The 12,242-nt window shown below is 38.9% G+C and overlaps 1 long non-coding RNA gene across 3 annotated transcripts in view; it reads left to right on the forward strand.

Moving 5' to 3' along the window:
- LOC107498368 overlaps positions 1–12,242 on the forward strand; it is a 218,182-nt gene that overhangs the window by 120,025 nt on the left and 85,915 nt on the right. For all 3 annotated transcript variants that reach the window (XR_001594048.2, XR_001594047.2, XR_001594049.2), the window contains exon 3: positions 3,228–3,361. This is a non-coding gene — a long non-coding RNA (uncharacterized LOC107498368). The remainder of the gene's footprint in view (positions 1–3,227; positions 3,362–12,242) is intronic.

Consider the following 12,242-nt stretch of genomic DNA (forward strand, 5'->3'; position numbering starts at 1 on the left):
GAGTAGTAAAATTATTCTTACCATATTAATAACAAGATTAGTGTAAAAGCTGGAGGGAGTTCCGGAATTTCTTAAGAAATTTATTTCTCCTTCCGTAACAGCCTTTCAAGGCAGAAAGTTCTTAGTGTGGCACTTACGGACTTCAAGGATCATTTAAAGTAAAATGTAAAACAATAAAACGGTAGCATTGTTGTGTAGCACGAGATCCCGGTAAAAATCTATATTCCCGATCTCGGCATTTGTGTGTCGCAAGGCCCTTTGCCTCCACCGTCCCCCTCAAGTCTCAAACGGGCCGTCTCTGTTGAAATAAGAGGCGCGCATAGTTAAAGTAGTCATCGTAACTGATGTTTCAATTAAATTCTGTTTTAACTCAATCATGTTCAACTTTAAATTGGAAGGTAACATGTCCCTTTACTGTCACAGAGTAGTGTGGAGTATAGGTAATTTACTTAGGTCATCCCCAATACACGTTCTTAAATCATTAATTCAGGGGAATCGAAGGGAGGCCTAAAACAATATGGTTTAAGCACATTCTGCAAGTCAAGATAGATAAGTGATTACAGATTTTATTCCTCCACTTGCCTACTTTTTATTGGCATCTCTCTGAGCCGATGACTGTGCTGGGCTCTGAGCTCATGGGTGTGCCAGGCCTGCCTGGTCCCCGCATTCCTGGTATTTACACTCTCGTCCTGAGCCTGGGCAACCACGGGCGTGGGCAGGGACACGCGGCCCCCATGCCGACCACGGTGACGCAGCCACGGCCCTGGGGGAGCGCCCCGCGGGCACCCCGCGCGCCAGAGCTGCCATGGAGGTCGCTGAGATAGCGTAAAAGGGAGTTATCCATGACAATAACGCGGAAAAGAGTAGTAAGGCTGGGGGGAGGAACAGCAAAATATATCAATCAATTACCTTCGGAGGCAAGAAATGTTTTCGTTGTGGAAAGGAAGGCAGTCTGACTACAGTGTAATTTCTGTCATTGTCGTTATTTATAATTTCTGCATTTTAGTGATATAGTAAGTGTCGTGTAATTATATATAACTGGAATAGTATCTATAAAAGTGTTAAATGCATTATTAATAATTATTATTAACTGTAACTTCACTTTTCATGTATGTTAGGTGAATTACTGTCCCATACAATAGGTGTTTTTGCCCTTGTATAAAATCCTTAGACCGACTCAGGACTCAGAACGATTGAATAAACTAGTAAAAAAAAAAAAAAAAAAAAACGCATGATAAACACCAGACGTGATTCGAGTTCTAGTTTCCCCTTGTCTCCGAGACCCGCCGTGACTCCCGGTCCTTCCCGCACGCCCTCGAGCAGCGGCGTGTTCGGTCGCAGGGTCGCACGCGGCTCCCGCCGCCTGCTCGCTCGCAGCGCTCGCTTCCCTGCGTCTGCTTCAGCCCGAGTGGCCCTCCGGGCCCAGCAATGCCGCCTCTTCTTCCACAGGCCCCTTGGCAGGGTCCCGAGCTAACTCCGGAATTATTTTTCAGCCTTGCTTGGTACCATTCAGTCAGAATTTAATTTTGTAACGATTTTCCCCACATGATGGTAACTCAGTCTAAGTTATACGTTCCTTGTAGCTACTTTCCAATTGAAATACTCTGGTTTTCCTGAAATATTGTGTCCTTCACAGGGACTCTTCACCTCATGAAGGTCGCCTCCTTTCACTTCTTCACCGTTTAGGTCATAATGAACCCAGACTGCTCTTTCCAACTTCTGTTTCCTTATAAAATCACATCATGCACACGGACATACCGGACATGGATATGCGCTTCTGTACGTGAACGTTGTCAGTTTGAATGCCGGTTAGTTATTTTGTACGAGAGACTACAGTTCCCAGTTTGAAGCCTGCAACCTTGAAGGTGTAGTAACAGTGATACTTAGCCCTGGCTCTATGTTAGAATCTTCTCGGAAATCAAATATTAATTGTCATTTGATTGGCCCAAGTTAGGCCTAGGACTTGTGTCATTAAACATTTCCTGTTAAAACCATCGAAAAGATCCACAGGTACAAGCAGAGTTGAGAATCCTGTCCATCACGCAGGAAGGGAATGCCTCATCTAGGTAAAGAACTAAGGTTCGCTGTGACGGTGTTGAGTTAGGTCGAGGTAAGAAAGGCTCTGAAATATACTGAGGTCATTCTGACTCCAAATATATTTTATTGATTTATTACCCTGTTCTTTTTTTATTACTCTGATTAGAGATTTTGTTTTCAAATAGTACATATTGAATTAAAATTTATATTTGTTTTATGCCTTTTTTTTAATGTAGTGTATTATATGTACCTCTGAAAATTGGTTACATTGAGCCAAGCCTTAGATAGTAAAGTACCAAAGCAATGTCCTAGTATAAATGACATTTTTAGAAATGTTTAGAACCTATAGGACCGTTTATTTATGACTATCAATTGTATGTGGATTGATATGCTAAAAGATAGAATGGACTGATTACCATGTTGTCTCAAATATCTAGTCACGTTGAATAAGGTAATTTTCCAACTGTTACTAATAAGATAGATATTGGGACTACATTTCTGAAATGATTGAAAAGAAATTGATGGTGAAACATGTTTTCCTTGACTTTAATATAAGGACACGTTTAGCAGTGATCACAGAGTAAGAACAATCAGAGCTAAATCTTAGCACCAAATATGTTCATTACTAAAAAAGGCAGCAGGCAATTAAATGGACTAATCATGTAACTTTAAACATTAGGGAATAATGAGACAAATTAATTCATTAATAAAAATTAAGGCACTAAGTAATGTATTATGAAACAGGCAAGTAGTTGAATAGAAATGATTAAAAATGCCATCTGCTGTTCTTCAAACACAAGAGAATAAAAATAGAAACTTCTAGCTAATCCAATAGAGCCAAAAGATAAACAACCGAACATAAAATTAGTTATATGAGAAAAGTGGCATAACCACAGATTCGGGGAAAAAATGGAGAAAATCATACCTATGCTTTGTACAAGTCTGTGTTTCTGAGGATAGAATAAGGGAAAGCAGATGACAGAATTTGAATTTTTGAATCTAGTCTTTGGCCTTCTTACTGTCACTTTTCAAGACTTTCAGAGGGCATCGCCTGCCGGGAAGGCAAAACGATCAAAGGAATAATCTGTGAGATTTTTGTGATGGGATTTTCCCATGAATATCATCGGTTAATGAAGGCATGCATACGAAACGTTCTTATTGGTATTATTGTTTTGTATTGTTTTGCCTAGGCAATGAGCAAGACAATGCTGTTGCGACACAACAAGCCATGCAGCCACTAAGACACTGCACCTCGGTTTATGTTAACCGTCACGACACGGAGAAAAGGCCAACGCAGGGATTGCGCATCAGGCAACAAGAAGAAGTAAGTACAGGAAAAATGGCTTGAGAGGCAAAAAAATGTTTTCCGTTTGCAAGCTCAAGAGAAGAAAGTCCGAAGCAAAAACCATTACTTCAGTGTTTGGTTTACTGAGATTCTTCTAGGGTCCTAAATCCAAGAAAGCTTTACAGTCCTTGAGCTTTTAAGCCTTTCTGGAGTTTATTGCATCAGCTTTGGCTTTTGGCTTGTTCTACTTCCTTTTCTGTGTGTTCCCGTGCACGCACGTGCATGCGTGCGCGCGCGCGCACACACACACACACACAAACTGCCACCTGCAAGTGACATAGATTTCTATTTTTTTCTGGTTTGCTTAATCAATTACCACTTTTTCATTTTGGCTTCCCGAATATGTTGACATCTCCCATGCAGAGAGGATACAGGTATACACATATGTTCAATCTGCTGGGTTTAACCAAAATCTGTTTTGTTTTGTTTTGTTTTCTAATAGCTTTGTTAACAAGAGGCAGAAATGAGGCAGGGAAAAACAAGAGTAGAGCAGACATTTCACAGTAACTGACCATGCCAGCGTCATTGGAGAGTACATGTGAAGTGCCTTCTTGAAGATGCAGATATAACTGGGAAGCATTTTGCAAAAATAGCTAGAACGAGTGCTGGCTTAGCTTACTGCAACTTGGGCAATAAAAATTAAGTAGAAAGTTTTAAAGGACTCGGGTTCTAAAATCATGTGATTAGCTCATATTTCATCATGCTGTTTGTCACGTGCGTGAAGCCGGGTGGGATTCTTAGCCACTTGAGCTTCGGTTTACTCAGCTAAAGGGTTGAATGGTTACGAGCGATTATTGTCGTCATTAACGTATGTTCAGTATGTTTGCTTGCCGGTGATGTCAGTATATATGGAGCGTAAGGACGATCAGTAAGATAAAACTGAAAAACTATTCACTTTCTACAGGTCAGACCCATGAATTACCTTAATGCTCAAAATATGTAAGGAATAAGGCAGATTTCAACATCCCATTTGATGTGCGCAAAAGAAAATGTTAAACACTCTTTAAAATCAAGGCAAAAGATTGGGATTAAAATATCTGTTTCAGAATAAGAATGAGCATCAAACCTAACAGTGAAAAATTAGAGTCATCTTAATTAAAATCAGGAGCAAAGCAAATATACTCTTAATTATCACATGTATTAACGTTCTAAAGTTTTAATTATTTTACTATCTAGGAGAAAGAAATAAGAATTGTAAAAAAGAGGTTATTATTTCTTATATATATGTTACTGCTTCTCAGGAAACTTAAGGAATTCAACAAGAAAACTATTAGAAATAATAGAGCTCAGAAAGGTTTGCTAATTGTAACATAAATACATTTTCTATGTATCAGAAATAAGCAGTTCAGAAATAGAATTTTAAGAAGTCAGATACTTTTCACAGTGGCAGCAAGAATTGAAACTGTCAAGGAACAAAAGCATATAGACGACAAAATGTAATGTCAAATGGTTAAATACAAGAATTTGACATAGTGCAGATATGGATCAATCTCAAATGTGCCACTCCCGGCTAACATTTACTTATACTTTCTTGAGGCAGATGCTACTATAAGCACTTATCATGTAAATTACTTAATCTTCTCAACAGCTGCGAGTTGGGTAACATAACGCTCAATTTACAAATGAGGAAACTGAAGTACAGAAATACTAAAAAATAATATACTAAGATCACGGCTAGCTAATAACTTATGAAGGTTAGATGCAAAGGAAAAAAAAACATGGTGGCAAAGCCCATGCTTTTAGAAATCTTGGATGTCTAATATCTTCAGGTTTCTCATCTGTAAAATGGGAATAATTATTGCACTGTTACACCGATTGCGTATATTGCTGTTAGCATGCCGCCTGATATATATATAAAGTACATTAAATGGTAACTCCAGTTGTTATTAACGTATGTGTTAAAACATGGTGTTCTCCTGGATAGGAAGATTTATTATGTGATAGCTCTTAATTATCTCCTATATTGAGGCACAGTACTTAAGTGAAATTTAAGTTTAAAACAATGGATTTAGTGTTCATTTAGAAGTATAAATGCCTTTGTTTCTAGTAATGGCAGAGTAATTACTAGACTAATGGTAACTGGTACCAAACTAGCCATTTCAATGTACAAAGTCATAAAACTGGATAATACATATGAGGCCCAACTTTTCAGGTTTTGAGCACAGAGAGCCCATGGATGCGGGGCTTAGGTTAGTGAGCCCCGCAGTGACCAGAGCTCATTGGTCAGTATTTTGGCCATGGAAGAGCAGGCTGGAGCCCTGGCAGACGAAGCTACCCGCTGAGTGGGGGACGCAGGGGCGGGGCAGGGGCCTCCCCATTGCTGGAGCAGGTGGCAGTCGGCGGGGTGGGGCAGGGGAGGAGCACAGGGCTGCCTGTCGCTGCGGTACCAACCTACTACACATTGCGTGGTTTAAAACAATACAGATTTATTTTCCTATGGTATCATGGTCAGGAATCTATAATCGAGGTGTTGGAAGGGCTGAATGCCTTCTTGAGGCTTCAGGGGAGAATGTGTCCCCTTGCCTTTTCTAGCTTCCGGAGACCACCCACATCCCTTGGCTGGGGTTCCTGACTCCATCCTCAAAGCTAGCAACATCATGTTTTCTCCCTCTGACTTCCAGCCTCCTTCCTGTAAGAACCTCTGTGATTACCTCGGACCACCCTGGCAATCCAGGAGAATTCCCCGGTGTCAAGATCCCGGTGCTCATCTGTAATGTCTCTTTTGCTATGTGAAGTAACGTATTCACAGGTTCTGAGAATTAGGGTATCGCTCTGTGAGAGGGACATTATTCAGCCTTACGCAAGTGTTTTCTGGTGTGTTGTTTGTCTCAGTCTGAATTCAGGCCACAGTAGGCAGTGGTATACAGGAACAGGATGAAACCCATAGTCGCAGTCGTCACATCCGGGAGTGGCAGGAGTGAGCCCACAGCAGCAGCATGCACGTGGCAGACCCAGCTGGACGCTTGTCGCCGTTTCCTTGATTCGGTCTCAGTGCCGTTGCCCGGAAGACCTTCTCCGTGGGCCTCAGCTGGTTGTTATCACTGTCTAGGCTCTTAATTCCACCATCCGCCCTCCTGATTCTGCTTTCCGAATCCACCTTCCATTTTTACAAGAAATTTGAGGCTTTGTGGCTTCCTCAGTCTGATTCCTACTTATAAATGGGTCAGGGCCCAGAGGATTTGTTTCATTTTGAGCCGTCCATCTATTTTGGCGCAAGCTAACAGTTTTTCCTCAAATACTGTATTCTTAAAAACCCTTGTGGTTTCCCTATGAATATCAGAGAATTCACTCTTTCGACCAAAGCCATGGCTACAAATCTCTTTAAGACAGGGTGTTTCATTGAAAGAATGTGTTGGAGCAATGCTTTTAAAATTCTTAGAAGTAGTTTCTGACTACTTGAGAGAGTCCATGAGGTGGTCCTTAAACTTTTCTGAAGTTTTAACAAGGATTTCTACAGCCACACTGTTGAGACGGTCTTTATCACATGGACATTTCCGTCTCTGTGACTCTTTTTCCATCTAGAGGGGCCGAGAATATGATGCCTTTTTTCCCCCCTAAACTTAAGAGACCTTCCTGACTTCTTTTTATTTCCTCTAAGTTTCTCTTGAATATGGAACAATTTTTATACCTTAATTTTCTGATTATTGGCTCTGTATTACATACAGCTATAGAACACCAGTTGGCACTTGGAAGAATGGAAATCTTGGCCAAATGTACCGGTTTATTTAGTATGTTTTTTATTTTCCATGTTATCCCAGGTAGCAGTTTTACTAAACTTTCCACGATTATAAAATACAGGTCATCTTTCCTCCAGCACCCATGAAAGATGTCCTTCCTGGCCTTGTAGCTTCCATTAGCAATCTCAGTGCTTTTCATCCTTCAGTAGCCACCGTATCCTAAAGCTTATGTCATATAGTTTACATTTTCTTCAGTTGTATCACCCTATTCTGCAACCCTAGTAGCTGGAAACAAAATTAAGAAAAAAAAATTAGCAGTCGTGATTGTGTGGCTTAACGAGGTTCAATGGAGTGGTTGGGTTCTTTTATGCAGTTGCTATCAGATGACAGCTGGGGACAGTAACGTCTTAATTAAGCAGCATGTTCAAGGTGTATCACTCACATTCCTGGCAACAAATATTGTTGGCTCAGCCTGTGCTGTAAGCTGTCATGACTCCACATGGACTATAGACTGTGTGACTTCTCTGTGTGTCCTGGGCTTTGCACAGAATTGTGACTGGGGTCTGAGAGGCTGCATCACAACAGCAAGTGTTCTGAGAGACCCACTTAGAGACTGACAGTTTTCTTAGGCCCTAGCTTTATTGTCATCTATTAGTCAAATGCGAACACGGGGCCAGCCCTGATTATAGTAAAGAATACTACATGCAGACATGACCACTAGGAGGTATGGTCAATGGGAGGACAGTGTTAGAAGACTAACTACCACATGAAAATTATTTAGTATCTTAATGTTATTTATCACACACGTGCTTTATTAAGTGATCTAAAATATAGATGTTCACATTTTGATTAATTCCATTGAGTGGTGTTAAGTTTTCCAGAAATAACAAATTTTATAATAATTTTCATGTGAATATTGTTATTGGAAATTTATTTTAACTTTGCCTTTTTATTTTCAACTGTAGCTTTAAAAATTATGTGCTATTATTGGTTTCAGAACCTCCTTAAAACAATATTATCAGTATTCTTAAAATTCTCCCAGATAATACTTATAGTTTTGTCTTGTTAAACAGAAAATATGAAAATGAAATCACATACTATATGAAAACATATATATAGCATGGTTAGGATAGAGTAAGAGACAATAATTTTTAGCTTAAGAAAATGATCTTTTCTTCTGTTTTCTAAATGTTTTAAATTCTTTTCCTATTTTTCTCCAACATTCACTATTACCTTGTAACTATGTTGTAAAGATTAATAACTTAATTAGCAGGCATGTGGAGGGCATCTTTAAATTCTCAAAGAAATGTGAGCTAAATGATGGTAATGGCGTAATGATTATTTTCAAAGGGAATAGACCTTTTTTGAGGTAACTGATTAATTGTGCCTAAATTTAGCCAATTATACTTTCTTCCAAAAAGGTAATTCTGGTCTTAATAGTATCAAGGTCAGTCTTATTCATAGCTTCTTAGAAAGTTTACAGTTTTTTTTTTTTTTTTTTTTTTTTTTTTTTAATGAAAGTTGGTGATTTGTAAGCCTTTCTTTTCTGAGTTCCAAATGAACTAAGAAATTAGGTGCTGATATAATGTAAATGGAAAACAACATATCTGCTTTATTAGACCACAGTTTCTTTTTACTCTTCATGTGTCAATTGAAATTACCCACCCACGCGTACGTGTCTTTCACCTGACGGATGAAGGGCCTCTCACAGTAAGCTCATCAAATGGAGGAGCAGAGCATGACAGAGGTCTGTGCCCTGGGTATAGATTATCTAAAGGAAACAGGGAAGGCTGACCACACATGCACAGTGTGGCGATGTGAAGGTCAGGGTCAAAGGTGAAATGGCAGCATAGGGAAGACAGAACACTCCTCTGTGCTTCAGGGCCTGGTCCCAACCTTTCCGGCACCAGGGACCGGTGCTCCTGTGAGACTCTTAACCCCTCAGGATCTGAGGCGGAGCCGAGGCGGAGATGCTGGAGCTGGGGAGCGGCTGCAGGTGCAGACGCAGCTTGGCTACCTCGCCCTCCGCCCGTCTCCTGCTGTGCAGCCGGGTTCCTGACAGGTCGCAGACCCGCACCAGTCCGGGGCCCGGGGGTTGGGAGCCCCTGATTTAGGGAGTATGTGCTCATTCAGTATCTCATGACATCATGGATGTTAATAGTTTCTGAAAGATTAATGTTAAGTTTTCATTAAGAATCACAGCATTTTCTTGATTATTTGGACTTTGAAATCTAATGACACAATCGAGAATGAAAATCAGCCGAATTTTAGTTTAAATGCCTTTTTCTCTAATTTGACCTTCATCATAAATATATGGAACTCATGACGCTCCAAGGATCTGGAGACCTGTACCTGTGAGGGCAGATTTCAATTTAAAAGGATTATGCTCCCAAATGCCAGAGCTGCCAGCAGCTAGCTGTGTGGAGCTGTTTGGGGACATTGTTCCTAAAATTATTGCTTCTAGCAGATGGCTTATTCACAAGCAAGGATTATTCAATACTGAAAATGATGAAAAAGATGGGACTTTGGGAGGCCAAAGACACTTACAGCACCCAGCTTGTTGGAAACCTTTTATTGAAATAAAATCTCAACAGTGGAGACACTAATGGGAAAATATTTCCTCTACCTCTTTTCACAAAATGCTCCTTTTTCTCCCAAATATGGTATATATTAAAAGTCATCGACGGCATTATGAACCACATTGAAATAATTTTCGAACTTTTTTTCAAATAATAGACTTCTTGTTCTCAGGTGGGCATTAATTTATTAATTTCGGATTTTAATGTATTCCATGACAAATGCTTTTGAGATAATAGTTTGTTCTCCGATGAATTCTGGATAGCTCGTTGAGACAGTATCACACTAATTAAAATGCACCTATGAAAGTGTCACTATGGCCAGGACTTAAAAGATGGTTAAGACAAATTAATATTGTTGAACCCAAGAGGTATATTATAAATTCCTCTTTATGCTTCCTTTATTTCTTTCAAGGACAATTTACCCCCTGCAGACATAACTGATCTTTTAAGTTTCTTATAGTCTCCTCCTAAAGAGTTCTTTAATTCACTCCTTAGCAACTTCAGCCGTATTTTTGCTACATTCTAAATTCTGAAACCCAAACAACATGACATAATCTCACTTTCCAAAATCACGTGGGGAATTAGAAATCGGGAAGGATTTAAAAGGAAGTAAATTGCATTGTAGAAAAATGTGGTAAGCAAACTAAAACCATGACTTTTGATTGTTACGTTTACCAAATGAATTTAAAACACTTTACTTATAAAATACAATTACTTCTGTTAGAAATATTCATTGAAGGAAATGGCTAACTATTGACAAATGGCAGTTCAAGGTTAAATTTACTATTCCTGTTTGCTATTAGTATTCTTGAAATATTTCTCTATGTTTAATATAATATGAGGATACTTATAATATTGTGACTGCTTATTCTCTGGAAAAAATATAGATGATGAGAAATGTTTTTTACTCTCATAACTTGTCTTGTGGAGTAGCTCATATTCCCAGAGTTAAATAGAGATTGAAGAATATGAATGAGACAGAACAGATAAGTATTGGGCTATAAAAGAATATGGCTATATTTAATTCAAACAAGCGAGGCAGTGTTATCTAATGCTTATATGCTCAGTATTTGGACTCAAACTGCCTTGCTTTCTCTACCCCTTCCTGTTGGGTAACTGAGGATAGGAGTTAATTTTCTTAGGCCTCATTTTCCCACTTATAAAATGGAGAATATAACAATAATGGACTTATTGGACTGTATTGGGATCAAATAAAATAAATGGTATAAAATAGGGCTTAGTTCAGTGACTGGCATAAAATAAAGGCTTAGTAAACATTTGCTTCATTATAAATAGGCAGGTCATTTCTTAACTGAGATATAACTGACCTATGGCATTATATTAGTTTCAGGTGTACAACACAATGATTCGATTTACTTATACATTCTGAAATGGTCACCACAATAAGTTTAGTTAACGTTCATCACCAGACATAGCTACAGGTTTTTTTCTTGTGATGAGAACTGTTCAGATTTATTCTCTTAGCAACTTTCAAATGTGCAACACAGAACTATTAACTAGAGTCAACATGCTTGCATATCACGTACCCAGGACCTTAATTATTTTATAACTGGGAGTTTGTGCCTTTTGACCACTTTCATCCATTTCGCCCGCCTCCCACTCCCTGCCTCTGGCAGCCATCAATCTGTACTCTGCATCTGTGAGATCATTTGTTTTATGTTCCACAGAAAAGGGAGATCATACGATGTCTGTCTTTCTCTGACTTATGTCACTTAGCATGATGCTCTCAAGTTCCATCCATGTCACAAATGGCAGGATTCCCTAATTCTTTTATGTCTGAAATATATACATATGTATATATTTCATCTTTTGATGGACACCGAGGCTGTTTTCGTGTCTTGACTATTATAAATAATGCTTCAATGAACACGAGGATGTGTATTTTTGAGTTAGTTGTTTTTTTTGTTTTGGTTAAATATGCAGAAGTGGAAATACCGGATCATATGGTACTTCTAGTGTTAATTTTTTGAGGAAGCTCCACATCATTTTCCGTAGTCGCTATACGTATTTACATTCCCAGTAGCAGTGCACAAAGATCTCGCTGACCTGCCGGCACGTGCTGTTTCTTGTCATTTTGGTAACAGCCACTCTTAACAGGTGTGAGGTGGTATTTCACTGCGGTTTGGATTTGTGTTTTCCTGATGATTGGTGATGTTGAACACCTTTTCATATTTCTGTTGGCTACCTGTAGGTCTTCTCTGGAAAAATGTCAATTCAAATGCTTTGGCCCTTTTTAATCAGATGTTTAAAAAAAGTTTTGCTGTTGAGTTGCATGATCAAGAGTCATTTTGCATTCTTCCCATTTGGCCCTGATATATTTTACTGAAGGATACATCTGGTTTTATTGTTCTCTTCAGAACATTAATTTTGAAGGGGTTCCTTAAGAAAATTGAAGGTGTTAAGATCATGTAAATATTAATAACCTGAAGACTGTTTTAGACTGTCTCTTTCATATATATATTTCACTGCAAAGAGTGTTTGTAAGTAATATATGGACTTAAATATTTTAAGCGATACATGCATTCTCTAGATTCAACAAGATCTATCTTTCCCTATTGCCTAAGAGTTAACTTTAATCACAGA

Source organism: Rousettus aegyptiacus, unplaced genomic scaffold, assembly GCF_014176215.1.
Source record: "Rousettus aegyptiacus isolate mRouAeg1 unplaced genomic scaffold, mRouAeg1.p scaffold_m13_p_13, whole genome shotgun sequence".
Classification (NCBI taxonomy): domain Eukaryota; kingdom Metazoa; phylum Chordata; class Mammalia; order Chiroptera; family Pteropodidae; genus Rousettus; species Rousettus aegyptiacus.